The sequence below is a fragment of the Pteropus alecto genome, unplaced genomic scaffold (assembly GCF_000325575.1).
Source record: "Pteropus alecto unplaced genomic scaffold, ASM32557v1 scaffold75, whole genome shotgun sequence".
NCBI lineage: Eukaryota > Metazoa > Chordata > Mammalia > Chiroptera > Pteropodidae > Pteropus > Pteropus alecto.
In genome coordinates, this window is record NW_006440638.1 from 1,219,805 (window position 1) to 1,232,244 (window position 12,440).

Sequence of the window (12,440 nt, forward strand, 5' to 3'; positions counted from 1 at the left end):
GCGCCTTGCCCACGCGCTCCCGCGGCGCCCCCTCTCGGCTCTGGGGCGCTGAGCCAGGGAAGGGGAGGTGGGAGTCCGCTCGATGCCTGCCGGTCGCTAACTCGCAAGTTGCCGGGCGAGTGGGCGCCCGAGGACTGCCCTCGGATTTTGGGGAACCAGGGCTCCGCGGAGAACCCTTACGAGCCGGCCTGCTCCCCGTCACCTTTGTGTGGCCTTAGAGCTTGGAGTTGGAGGCGAGGTGTTAGGTCGGACCCTGGTTTCGCCTTCCCGTAAGCTTTCAGAGACCCGCTTCAGGGGAGGGCGCCCCTCTTCCTTAGTGCTACTAGCGAAGCGGGGATAACTGGCTCACCATATTCCCTCCCACCACCACCACCACCACTGTCTATTCGATGGGGGACAGCAGGTGGGTGCCCAGGTTGGGCAGCTTTCTCTAGAATCCCGCTTCTAGCGCACAGTCAGAATCAGGTTAAGGCCTGGATGCCCCTCATGGAACCAAGACGAGGTACTGCGGAGACACTCGAGAGCGCAGGGCGTAGCGGGCCATTCAGCATGCGCTCGCGGCGACATCTGGTGGTGCAGCTCGTCCTCATTCTAGGGAACAGTGTTCTGGCTAACCAGAGGATGCTGAACCCTTCCTATGATATACACCCCAGCCCAGTGAGCTAGGAGACTGTTGAACTCAATTTCGGTTGAAGAAATTGAGGCTCAGGGACATGGAGGTGTTTTCTCAAAATCACCAGCTAGTGAATGGCAGAACTAGGTTGGAAACAAGTCGTGCCTGGCTCTAGTAAGCCACTCGCCCCCAGGCCAAGCCTGGCTATCATTCAGAATTGCTTTTTAAAACCACACAGTCGTTCCCTGAAAACTACGGTTCATGCATTCATTCACATTCCACAAATGTCTGTGCCAGCCACCATGGTGGGGAACCATGGATACAACAAGGAACAAGAAAGACAAGGGTCCTTCTCTCTTGGAGCTTGTGAGGGAGACAGACTGGAAGTAGGCAAATACATAATTTCAGACATCCCAGGGGCAAGTGAAGATAATAAAATAGAATTATGGGAGAGACAACATTGGGTGCTAAAAGCTGTATTTTAGATAAGAGGAGGTGGTGTTCCAGCTGAGATCTGAAGGACACAGTATTTGGGGGCCTGACATTTCAGGAAGGAGGACAGCAGTAAAAAGGAGGTAGACATGAGCCCCAGGAGGGGAGGGGAGGCTGTGCTCAAGAAAATAAGACCATTGAGTTAGGAGGGAGGAGATGGGTTTGCAGATCCCGCAGAGCTGTGTGGTCACATGTCAAGGATCTTAGATTTCTGTGGAAAGTTTGGTGGGAAGATATTGGAGGGATAGGAAGGAAAGGTGACTCATCTGATCTGGGTGTTCACAAGCTCCCCTTGACTGCCCCATGGAGAATCCACTGTTGGGCAAAGTGGAGCAAGGTAGACCAGAGAGCAGACTACCCACCAGTCTAGGTGTGAGACTTGGTGGTTTTGATTCAAGTGACAGTTTTGAAACATGGCCACATAACTATTCAACATGCCTCTTCTCAAGAGGTGGGTCCTCTGTGCTCTCCCTACTTGAATCTGCATGGGTTTGTGAGAGTTTAGACCAATGAGGTGTGACAAAAATGATGCTGCAAGACTTGCAAAGCTATGACATAAGAGGTAATGCATCTTCTGCCTTGTCTAGAACACTCTTGTTGGAGACCTGAGCCACAGTGGAAGGAGTCTGGAGGCTGTCATGTTGTGACGAAGTCCAAGCATATTTAGTGGTCACATGTAAGTGTTCCAGTCTACAATCCCAGTTAAGTTGAGCATCGGAGTTACTCCGGCCCTGGTGTCAGACATGTGAGTGAAGGAGCCTCCAGATGATCCTAGCCCCCAGCCATCAAGTCATCCCTGCCTTCCAGTCTTCCCAGCTGAAGCACTATAGACAGTGGCTTTTGTAGTATTCTACACTGTGCCCTGTCCAAATTCCCGAGCCCCATAACTTGTGAGTATAATGAAATGGCTGCTTTATGGCACTATGTTTTAAGGTCATTTGTTACACAGTAGTCATAACTAGAACAATTAGGGTGGAAGTGGGGCACAGAAAGGAAGCAAGACTCTGAGACTAAGACAAACAGAACTGACAGAATTTGAAAGGATTCAGTGGAGAGGTGGAGGGGTATCGAGAAGAGAGAAATGAACAATGACTCATGCTAGAGAGGATGGAGGTGTCAATGAATAATGGGGGGGTGGGAGAGGGAGTGGTGAATTGGAACAGCCAAAGTTTTGGCAGGAAAAGTCACAAGGTCTGTCTTGGCCCTGTTCCTTCTCCTGTATTCTTTCTCTTCCTCCTTCTGATGCAGTCAGCACTAAGCCCTCATCGGTCTACTTCCAAAGCATTGCACAAATGTGTACCTCTTTTTCTATATGTATTGTCACTCTCTGAGACCAAAGATTCACCCATGTCACTCTCATGACATTGGGGAAGGTGCTGGGAACATAGTAGTGGATCAAACAGAACCAATGTCTACTCTTCTGAAATAACAAGTCTGAGGACTGACTTAATAACCAAATGCATAGATAGCACTTACTATGTGCTAGGCATTGTCATTAAGAACTTCAGCATATTAACTCATTTAATCCTCTAACAGTACTGATATAGGTGCTGTTCTTTTTGTTATTATTATTATCTCACAATTATCATTATTGTATAGTATGGGGAAAACAAATCATGGAGGGATTGAATAAATTTCCAAACTCCCACAGGCAGTACATGGCAAAGCTGGGATGTTAACCTAGAGAGTTTTGACTTCGATATCTGCCCTTAACCCCTCAATTATACTGACCACCTAATGGAGAAAAGAGACTTGAACCACTGCAATAGAAAAGAATGTGTTAGGCATCAAGTTGGGTGATGCACAGTGGACTGTGGGGAAACAGAAACAGGGACTCCCAATCCAGGGGAAGGTTTCTTGGAAGAGGTATTCCTAAACTGAGATCCTAAAGGAATGATTTGGTGTTAACCATGTAGAAGTTTTGAAGTTAGAGGAAGCAGGGACCATGATGGTCTGAAGGGTCTGGAAGATGGAGCATGAGAGGCGATGGGGGTGAAGGAGGGTTGCAGAGAAGGGGCCCAACAGGGAGACTGGGAATACATTTAGGGAATATAAATAAGTTTGGGCTTTATCATAAAAGGAAGCAGAGGTGTCACACTGTCCAATCTATGTTTCAGAAGGCTCATAGCAGCTGTTATGGGGAATCAGTAGAAAGGGCAGTAAACAAGGGCAGGAGGTAAAACAGTTATCTGGGGAGAAAAGGCCCAGGCCAGACAAGGGTAGTGGCAGATGGCATGGAGAGAAATGGATGGATTTGAGAGCAGAATAGACAGTATGAAGTGGCCTCAAGGACAGGATTCTGTCCTGTGGGACAATATTGCTGGTGATGACGACGTGGAGCTTGTCAGAGAAGGATCCAGTGGGAGGGCGATGAACTTGATTTTAGAGGTGCAAGTTTGAGGTATCTGTAGGTCACTGGAGGGGTGGCTGAATATGTGTGCTGGACACTTGGGAGGGAAAGTATGGGCTTTTGAGATTGACAGATCTCCACAGCTAGAAGTGGGCAGTCCTTCAAACCAAGGCCATCGATGGGCTGCTGTGGGAGGCAAGAATACCCAGTGGAGAGAGCCCATTGCAGAGCCCAGGAACTCCGCATGATTTAAAGAACCAACTGAGGAAAAGGAGCAGCTAGAAGCAACTAAAGAAGACTAGCTAGAGCTGTAAGAAGTTAACTCAAAGAGCTAGAAAAGGAGCAAAGAGTGTTCAGGGTTTGGCCTTGCAGGGAAGGCAAGGACGAAAAAGGGAGATCATCATCCTAGCTTCCAAAGCTCTTTACACTCTGGTTCCAAATTTCCCTTCCAGCTTCCACTTTTGCCAAATCCGCTGTGCCCATATCACAACAAATTAGTAGATTGCCACAAATATTTACAAAATGAAAATAGATCAGAAAACAACAGAGGGCATTATACATAATAAAGTTCTAATTGCGTGTGTGCATATATATTGTGTGTTTGTCTCATATGTATGTATGTATTGTGTATGTATGTCTATTGCAGGTTGTGATTGAAAAAAGAAGTTGAGAGACTTTTTATTCCACTCTGTTATTTCTTTGCATATGCCTGGTATGCCTTTGCCCCTCTTTTCCACCTGGCAAACTCCTAACTCATCCTTCAAGCCCCACCCAAATAGGACCTCATCTGAAAAGCCTTCCTTGATTAACCTTGCTTCTGTCCTAGGCACTTGGTGTCTTCTTCATTTACACATTCATCAAACCTTCGCTGGTCCATTGAAGAAAGTTCTTCTTTGGCAGTCATGCTAGCCCAAAGTCTTTCTCCTCATTTGGCTCTCTCTTGAGATCCTGGATCAAGGGAGGAGAAGGGCATGTCTCTATAGCAGATGCTGTTCTACTTTCAGTCATACAAACATGCTTGGGGCAGGGGTATAGTGGGCCAGGGACTTTGACTCCCTCTGCTGTATACAGAAAGAGAAGTGGCTTGGGTCCCAAGGACAACATTAATAATTATTTACAACATGCATTGACCTCTGCTAGTCACCAGACATAGTTGTAAATGAGGGCTCTAAAGAAGTTCAAATTCTGACTCCACCATTTGTTATTTCTATGACTTTGGGAAAGTTACTTAAACGTTTCCTTGCCTCTGTTCCCTCATGTATAAACTGGGGATGATAACAGTTTCTACCTCTTAGGGTTGTGAGGTTTGAGATGCTACACGTGAAGTGCTTAGAACACTGTCTGGAAATTAATGAGTGCTGTGTATGCATTTGTAACATTAAATTACTGGGGAAACAAGCCACCACTTGGTATCATCACCCTCTAGGAAAAGACATCTCTGTTTAAGACAGTTTCCAATACTGGATTCTTGGGGCTGGGGTTGTAGAGTATTTGCATTTGCTTTAGTTTTCTTCATTTGTGCTTATAAGGAAACTTCAGCAACATGAACCAGAGAAAAAGCTTTTATTACTGAAGTATTGGGAGCTTCTGAGAGCAGCCAGGAGGAGCAGAGATTCCTGAGAGCCAGGCTCCCCAGTGATTCGCATCTGGGGAAAGCTGCTGAAAAAGTGTTTTCCTTTTGTTTTTTTTTCCCTAGTATCAGGGACCACTAAGAACATGGGACATGGGATAGGAGCTCTTGTGTGGAAGCCAAGAGAATGAAATTCTCCTCTCAGCTTTGTCACTAGTCTGTGTGGTTTTGAGAAAGTCCCTGAAATGTCACTTCTTAGAGATACCTTCCCAGGCCACTCAATCTAAAGCAGCCTCATCTCCAGTTACCTTCTTTCCCTTTATTCCCTTCACAGCAGTGGCCACTCCAGGGAACTCTGCCTTTATTTCTGTGCCCACTGTTTCTTTTTTGTCTGTCTCCCTGCACTGGAAGGGGAGCTCCATGAGGTCAGGTAGGGGCCGGCACAGTGTACTGTTTACCATCACAGCTCTGCTTATATAAGGAGCTGTGAAAGACAGTGGCTTGCTTGGTGGGGATTCTCGGCTAGTGTGACCAGAGAAGGCCTCTCTGAAAGAGAGATATGTGTGCTGAGAATTAAATAACGAAAATACACTTTAAGATTCAGTTCTCCTTCAGAAGTCATCCCTAGCCAACTCTTCCACCTGGAGGCTATCTTCACAGCCTCCATGCTGGCCCCTGCCAGAGCAGCCATTGCACTGTGTGTTGGTTTGCCCCGCTCACCTGACACGAACACCTCCAGAGGAGAGTTTGTGGCTGAGACACTCAGGCGGTGCTCAGAGGATCTCAGGATGACCAGCCCATGGTGAACAAAGAGTTAGTAAGAGGAGCTGGAAAGGTCGTAGAAGCTGTTCGGTTGATTGCAAAAGCCTGTGGACTTCATTCCATAGATGTGGAAAGCTGCTGATGTTACCTCTGTCTGAGATGGGCAGTGACACAGTCCCAAGCGAGATTTCACAAGCATGGTGAACTTCCACTATGTTGTGGCTGCCCAGCATTCAGCCTCCTTATGACTGGCACCCTGGTCTCCACTCAGGGAGCCTCCCACTGTATCAGGCTGGGGCGAAGGGTGCAGCCTTGCCTATGGAAGTTCTTCCTCTTCCTCCTGCTTGGGGGACTGTTGATCTCCAAGTCCTATCTCCCAGGATAAGAACAAGTGGCTTGAGAAGGGGGAACTGCAGGCCACATTCTCATAGCTGGGGAGCATTCCATCTAGAAAAATAAGAAAATAGCCCTTTTTTCTGAACTATGAGGGCAGGCGTGATTGATTGAGCACCTGCTATGTGCAAGGCTTCCCGATGGACCCTTTTTATTTCTTAACTCTGGAAACACTCTTCTCCAAGATAGTTTTATCAGCAGTCTCTTACTTTATTCAAGTAGTCCCTGAGCATCCACCCTGTCCCTTCACAGCACTCTCTAGACACTCCTTACCCTGGCTTTATTTAGCTTCCTAGCATTGATTACCACCCTCTCTAACTTTACAAATATATTCATTTGTTGACTTATATTTATCTGTTTTCTCTGCTGAACTAGAAGTCCCATGATGTAGAGATATTTGTCATTTCACTGCTGCATTTCCTAGAATGATGGTTGGCACATAGTTAACCTTCAACAGATGGTTGTTGGATAAATGAATAATTGAATGAATCTCATTTGCTTCTCATGACAACTTCATTTTCCAAAAGAGAAATCAGGTATTGAGAGGTTAAGTTGCTTACCCAGCATTGAGAGTCTCACACACACTGACTGCTTAATAAAAGTTAACTATCTGAGAAGGGCAGTGACATAGTTCCATGTGGGTTTTTGCAGGTAAGGTGAATCTCCACTATTTTGCTGGCGCTCAGCATTCAACCACTTTTTTTGTCTTCCCCCACATCTCCCCACCCTTGCCTAGAACAGGGTCCTCATGCTGATTTCACCTACATGGCTTTCATCTACATCTCAGCCCTCTCACTGTTATGCATGAAGTCTACTCACTCCAGGTCAGTGATTCAGTGCTTAGCATAGGTGGGCCAGGACAGATAGGGCCGAAGCATCCTGACTGGGAGGAGTGGAGACATAGACATCAGGGTTAGAAAAGTACCTTCTTATGCCTGCTGCCAAACGCCAGTTGACTGCCAGGTTGGGCAGCAAACCGAAAAGGCATATTTGCAAATTTGGACAGAGATCAAGGAGCTCAAAGGGTGCAAAGAGACTCCATTCCATAGATGGGAAGACTGAATCCCAAAGCAGGAACAAGAGGCTCCCAAGATACATGGGCAACTAGGGGCAGAGTCAGATATGAAATGCTACTGAGGGTATTGGGGCAGCACACCCAGTCTTGAGTTCTGGCTCAGCCTCTTGTTGTGTGATCTTAGGAAAATGATTAACTCCCTCAGCCTCAGTTACATCACCTGTAAAATGGGAATGATAATAATGTTACTACATGGGTTGATATGCAATCATATAAGTAAAGCACTTAACAGAGTGTATTACATCATGCCCTCAACATATAATATCTATTTGGTGATGACGATTATGATGATGATTACGATGATAATTATGCATATTGGAATCTAGCCATTTAGGACCAAAAGAAATCTTAAAAGACTTCCTGACAGAGGTGGGCATAGCCTCTCTACTTATAAGCAGCTCCCTAGGTGCCAACCAAGTCTGGCTTCACTGAAGCACAGGCCTTTGGGTATCCCTGCTGTTGCCCAGTGCTCACCTAATGTCCATATCCCCTTAATACCATCCCCTTGAGTGGTGGCCAACCACGCACAAACCTCTCTTAGGAAGGGCAGCTCATTTCATTTTAGAGGAGCCCCTTGCATTTGGGGACAACTGTGGGTGGAACACAGTTCTTCAAACCAATGTGAAGTCAGCTGATAGACATTAGAAGGATCAGAGAAGGGAAGAGCAGTTCCACACTTTTCTCTGAGCCTCGATTTCTCCAGCTCAGAGATAGGGTCAGGCATGGCAGCTCGAAGTCAGCATCTCTCCATAAGAGACTTCTGCAGACCCTTAGTTTTCCAAAAACAGGGTCAAGCCTCCAAGAATGAAAATATATTTCATTTCAACATGAATCTAATATCCAACTTGATAACTGAGAGATACCCTCCAGCTGAGTTCCCTGCTTGAGTTTACAGTCATGAAATTGCCAACTAAAACCATTTTCATGATTTAGAGCTAATGAGAAGAAAGCAGAAGTTAACGACATGTAGATAATGCATTGAAGCCACTGCGCTATATGAAGGAAGGGTTAGGCAGCATTGGACTAGAGAAAAGGAGTGGGAAAGTTGATTCATCTCATGACACAGGTAATGCATGGTGTCAGATTTAAAGGGTGCTGCATGGTATGGGCAGTGCCTTAGTCAGGCTGCAAGCTGCCATTTGGCCTCAGCAAATCAGCATTCTCTGCCATACTGTCAATATCATTAATATAAAGGTTAGGTTTTGTAATGTAGATTGTAGTGGTCTATATTTAATCTGAAATTTGCTAATTTTAGAATTTCATAAGGGCCTAAACTTAGTTTTATGATAGTATGTGTTTAGGCAATGGTATAGTAAAAATTAGTCAGACCACTCTTTTGTACATAGGGAATAGCACACAAACACCTTGAAAGAGGATTGCACGTTTCTCAAGTTTAAGAAAAACTATCCATTGATTTCCAAGGGCCTGTGCACTCTAATGGTTTATGAGTCAGTAGATGGTCCATCAGGTAAATGGGATTTTTTTTTGCTGAACTTAAAGTTAGGATAAGGCCATTTTTTCACATTAAATAATGAAAGAGAGTGTGTGTGTGTGTGTGTGCGCGCGTGCGCGCGCGCACGTGCGTGCGTGCGTGTGTGTGTGTGTGTGTGTGTTTAGGTTTAGTGGTATCAGAATCCATTGAAGCACTTGTTAACACACAGAGGGCTGCCCACCCCCAGGTTCTGATACAGCCTATTGAAGATGGGGCCCAAGAATGTGCATTTCAAACAAGTCCCCAGGCCATGCTGATGGTCTAGGACTTCACTTAGAAATCCAGAAAATGTTCCATAGTGATACTTTTAACCCCAAGTGGTAGTGCAGTATATGGACCTATGAGATGCGAGGCAGAAGTCAGGTTGAGTAGGCCTCTGCCAGGCTTACTATGGAATCTGGAGTCAGCCCTTTGCTCTCTTCGGACTCCATCCTTTGTCCAATGAAAAGGTTTGACAAGTCTAGTGACTCATCCCGAAGCAAGCATAAGACCTAAATCCTGGTTTGCATTGTGAGTTTACAGTCTGGTTGTTTTATTTGTAAGACTTCATGTCCATGCAGGGAGCACGAGAAGGGGGAAGCAGTCTTAGCTCCCAGCTTTGGGGAGGCAAGCTGGCAGCAATGAAAAGGCAAACTCCCATTTCCAATCCCGTCTTTGATTGTGTGACTTTGAGCAAGTGGCTTATCTGCAAGGTTGCATTTTCTCACCTTTAAAGTGGAGGTACTCATCACCATGTTGTGAGGTCACTGAGAAGTCACTTCTGGAAAACACTTGAAGCTAGCGGGAGTTCCTAGATACATCCGAGTGCTCTAGCCACACTTGGACTTTGTGATCATTGGCCAGCTGACCGTGGGCTCCTAGTCAGTTTGGGAGGAGAGTGCTTATCACAATTCCACTCCCAAGGTCTTCTATCCCAGGTGATTCATCTCGTGGGATGGGCCCTTCCTCTCAGGCCTGAAATATCTTCCTCTGTTCACCATTCCTGGGTCAGGCCTGTGACCTCTACCATGTGACTTCCTCCAAAACTGGCCCTGGAACCCTGCCTACCTGCCAGCCCTCCAGTTTCTGGCTAGTGACCCACTCTGGGCCTGACATAGCAGGCAGAGCTCAGCTGGGGAGGAGGAAGCCCACAGTTTGTTGTACTGGAGAAAAAGTGCATCCCCAGCCCCCACCCTGGCCCAGTCACACCTCTGCCTTTAGAAGGTTGGGCTTCCACTGTATGTCCTGGCATGGCCTGTCCCATTTATCACCCAGCTGCTGTGTGGTACTCTGTCCCTCAGGCACACACATTCCCACAAAGATTTCTGGGCTAGTGGCTGGGGCTGAGGGATTGGCCAGCATAACCCACAAATTTATAGAAGTCACCTTTTTCTGGAGCCAAGGACAGCTCTTTGGAGAAGGTAAAGCAATGTGGACACACATCCCAGCTCCACTGTGGACTTGCCGTGTGATTTTGGGTGAATGAGTCTACCTTTCTGGATCTTAGTTTCCCTGATTTTAAATAGAAAAATACCTCCATCTCCAGTTTTTGTGAATATTAAATAAGGTGATAAGTATACTGACTCCTAGGCTACCTCCAACCAACTAAATCAGAATCTCTGAGGGGTAAATCCCAGGCACTGGATGCCTCCAGGACAGAAACCACCAGTGTGGAAACATTGTGAAGAGCTAAAGCTTTGGAGTAGACCAAAATGAGTTTGAATTCTAGCCTGTTATATAAATACAGAGCCTTGAATAGATTATTAGCTTCTCAGAGCTTCCATTTAGTTGTCTATAAGTAACCATACCTATTTCTCTGTTATGAGATTAAAAAGAGTAATAGATATTAGGTGTTTGAACATAGCGAGTGCCTCAAGTGATCCGTGTGAGGGCAAACCATCATCGTGCACATAGCAACCAGTTCTGTTCTGACTCCGAGTTGGCTACTTTGAACAAATACTTGTAAATGATCAAGTGTAGCCATTATCATTATTGTAGATTAACAAGTGATGAAGAAATAGCACTTATCATAAAGACAAAGCCTCTGTCTTTTGATGGACTTAAAAAATTACATTTCCCAATCATCGTTTGCAGCTATGAGTGGCCATGACTCTCTTCTGGTCCATGAGACATAGGTGGAAAAGTCCCTGAGTTTTTAGTCCCTTGGGTTTCTTTTTCTTTCCTGTCCTCTGGACACCATTTTGAGAAGGGATGGCAGAATAGAAAATAAGAAAGATCCTGGGATATGCTGGCATAGGTGAACTACCACTGCAGCCCAGACTGCTCACCTCTGGGCCACCCCCCCACCAACCCACCACCCAAGTGAAAGAAAAATAAACTTCTCATGGTTTAGGCCCCTTGTTGGGAATTTTTGTTTCTAGTAGAAGGAAAACAGATCACATTGTCCTACTTTCTGTCCACAGCTTTCAGGCTCCAAATAAATCTAAGATAAGAGGGCCAAGCAGCCTATCAATAATTCCTTCCTGTCACTAATTCCCAGCCCCAGACCTCTGGGGCTGGGTTAGAGGCACCAAAGGAAACCTGCCCAACCCTGAATCTGACCCCTTGAGGCACAGTTAGGCCTGTGTCCTGTCCATGCTGCTCTAGCTCCCTCAGAAGGTTCGGGAAAAGAGAGTGACTTCTTCCTTTCCCAGATGCCAACCCTCAAGTCCAAAAGCTCATGGCTCCTGACCACTGTCTCTGGAATCAGGCAGATATAGAACAGAATCTTGACTCCTGCACTGAGTTCTCGTGGAGAAAGTGTCTTTGAACAAGTCTCAATGTTCACATTTGTAAAGTAGGGCTATGCCAACCAAGAGATAAATCTAAACAAGGAACTCACAGAGGGAAAAGTCAAGGTAGAGGAGTTAGAGGTGAACAATACTTCCAAATAAACCTGGAACTAGGACTAAACATACAAGAGAAGGATAATTAAGTATGTCCAAACCTGTAAAGCATTTTTATAAAAATGTATTTGAACCAAATAGAGGATACACATGGAAGCAAGATCTTGAGGAACTGAGAAAAATCCTTCCAAGAAATGACAGTTTGCAGCTTCTTTTATGCATTTAGAATTAAGGAGAGAATTTAAGAAAGATTAAGTGAAGGTGGTAGAAAGCAAGGTGGGAGTTGAATTACAGGATAGTGAACAAGATTACATGCTCCCTTGAGGGTGATTGTATCTCTGAGGGGTCTGAAAAAGAAGATTACTTTGGCATTTCAAAGATACCTTAACCTAGATACGCAAGAAAAATGGACAGGGCTTGCTTAAGGCAAAGATAAACCTTTTACTAAAGAAATTGTATGCCTGGGGTGTGACTACCCACCATGACCTGTCCAGTTAGGAATTTATGATCAGATCACCCTGTGAGCTTACTTTCCTTATAAGTCCTTTTTGGTCCACAGTGAATATGATAGACCTTGGCATTATAAAAACAACAACCCAACAGCAGAATGTTGGGTGTGGGCATGGAAGAAAGTGTGAGGGACTTATTTTTCTCATCTTTCATATTAAGGAAAAATAGAGCTAAGAGTGAAACATGTAATTTAAGAAAATAAATGACCAAACTTCATAATCTTGAGGAGGGGGCTTGTAGGAAATAACTGTTGTGGTAACAAAACAATAGATAAAGTTCGCAACAGCTTTTATTTCACTTAAATTTTTCTTCTTTTGTTAAATTCAAATATGAATAAGCTCTATATATTTTAAAATTT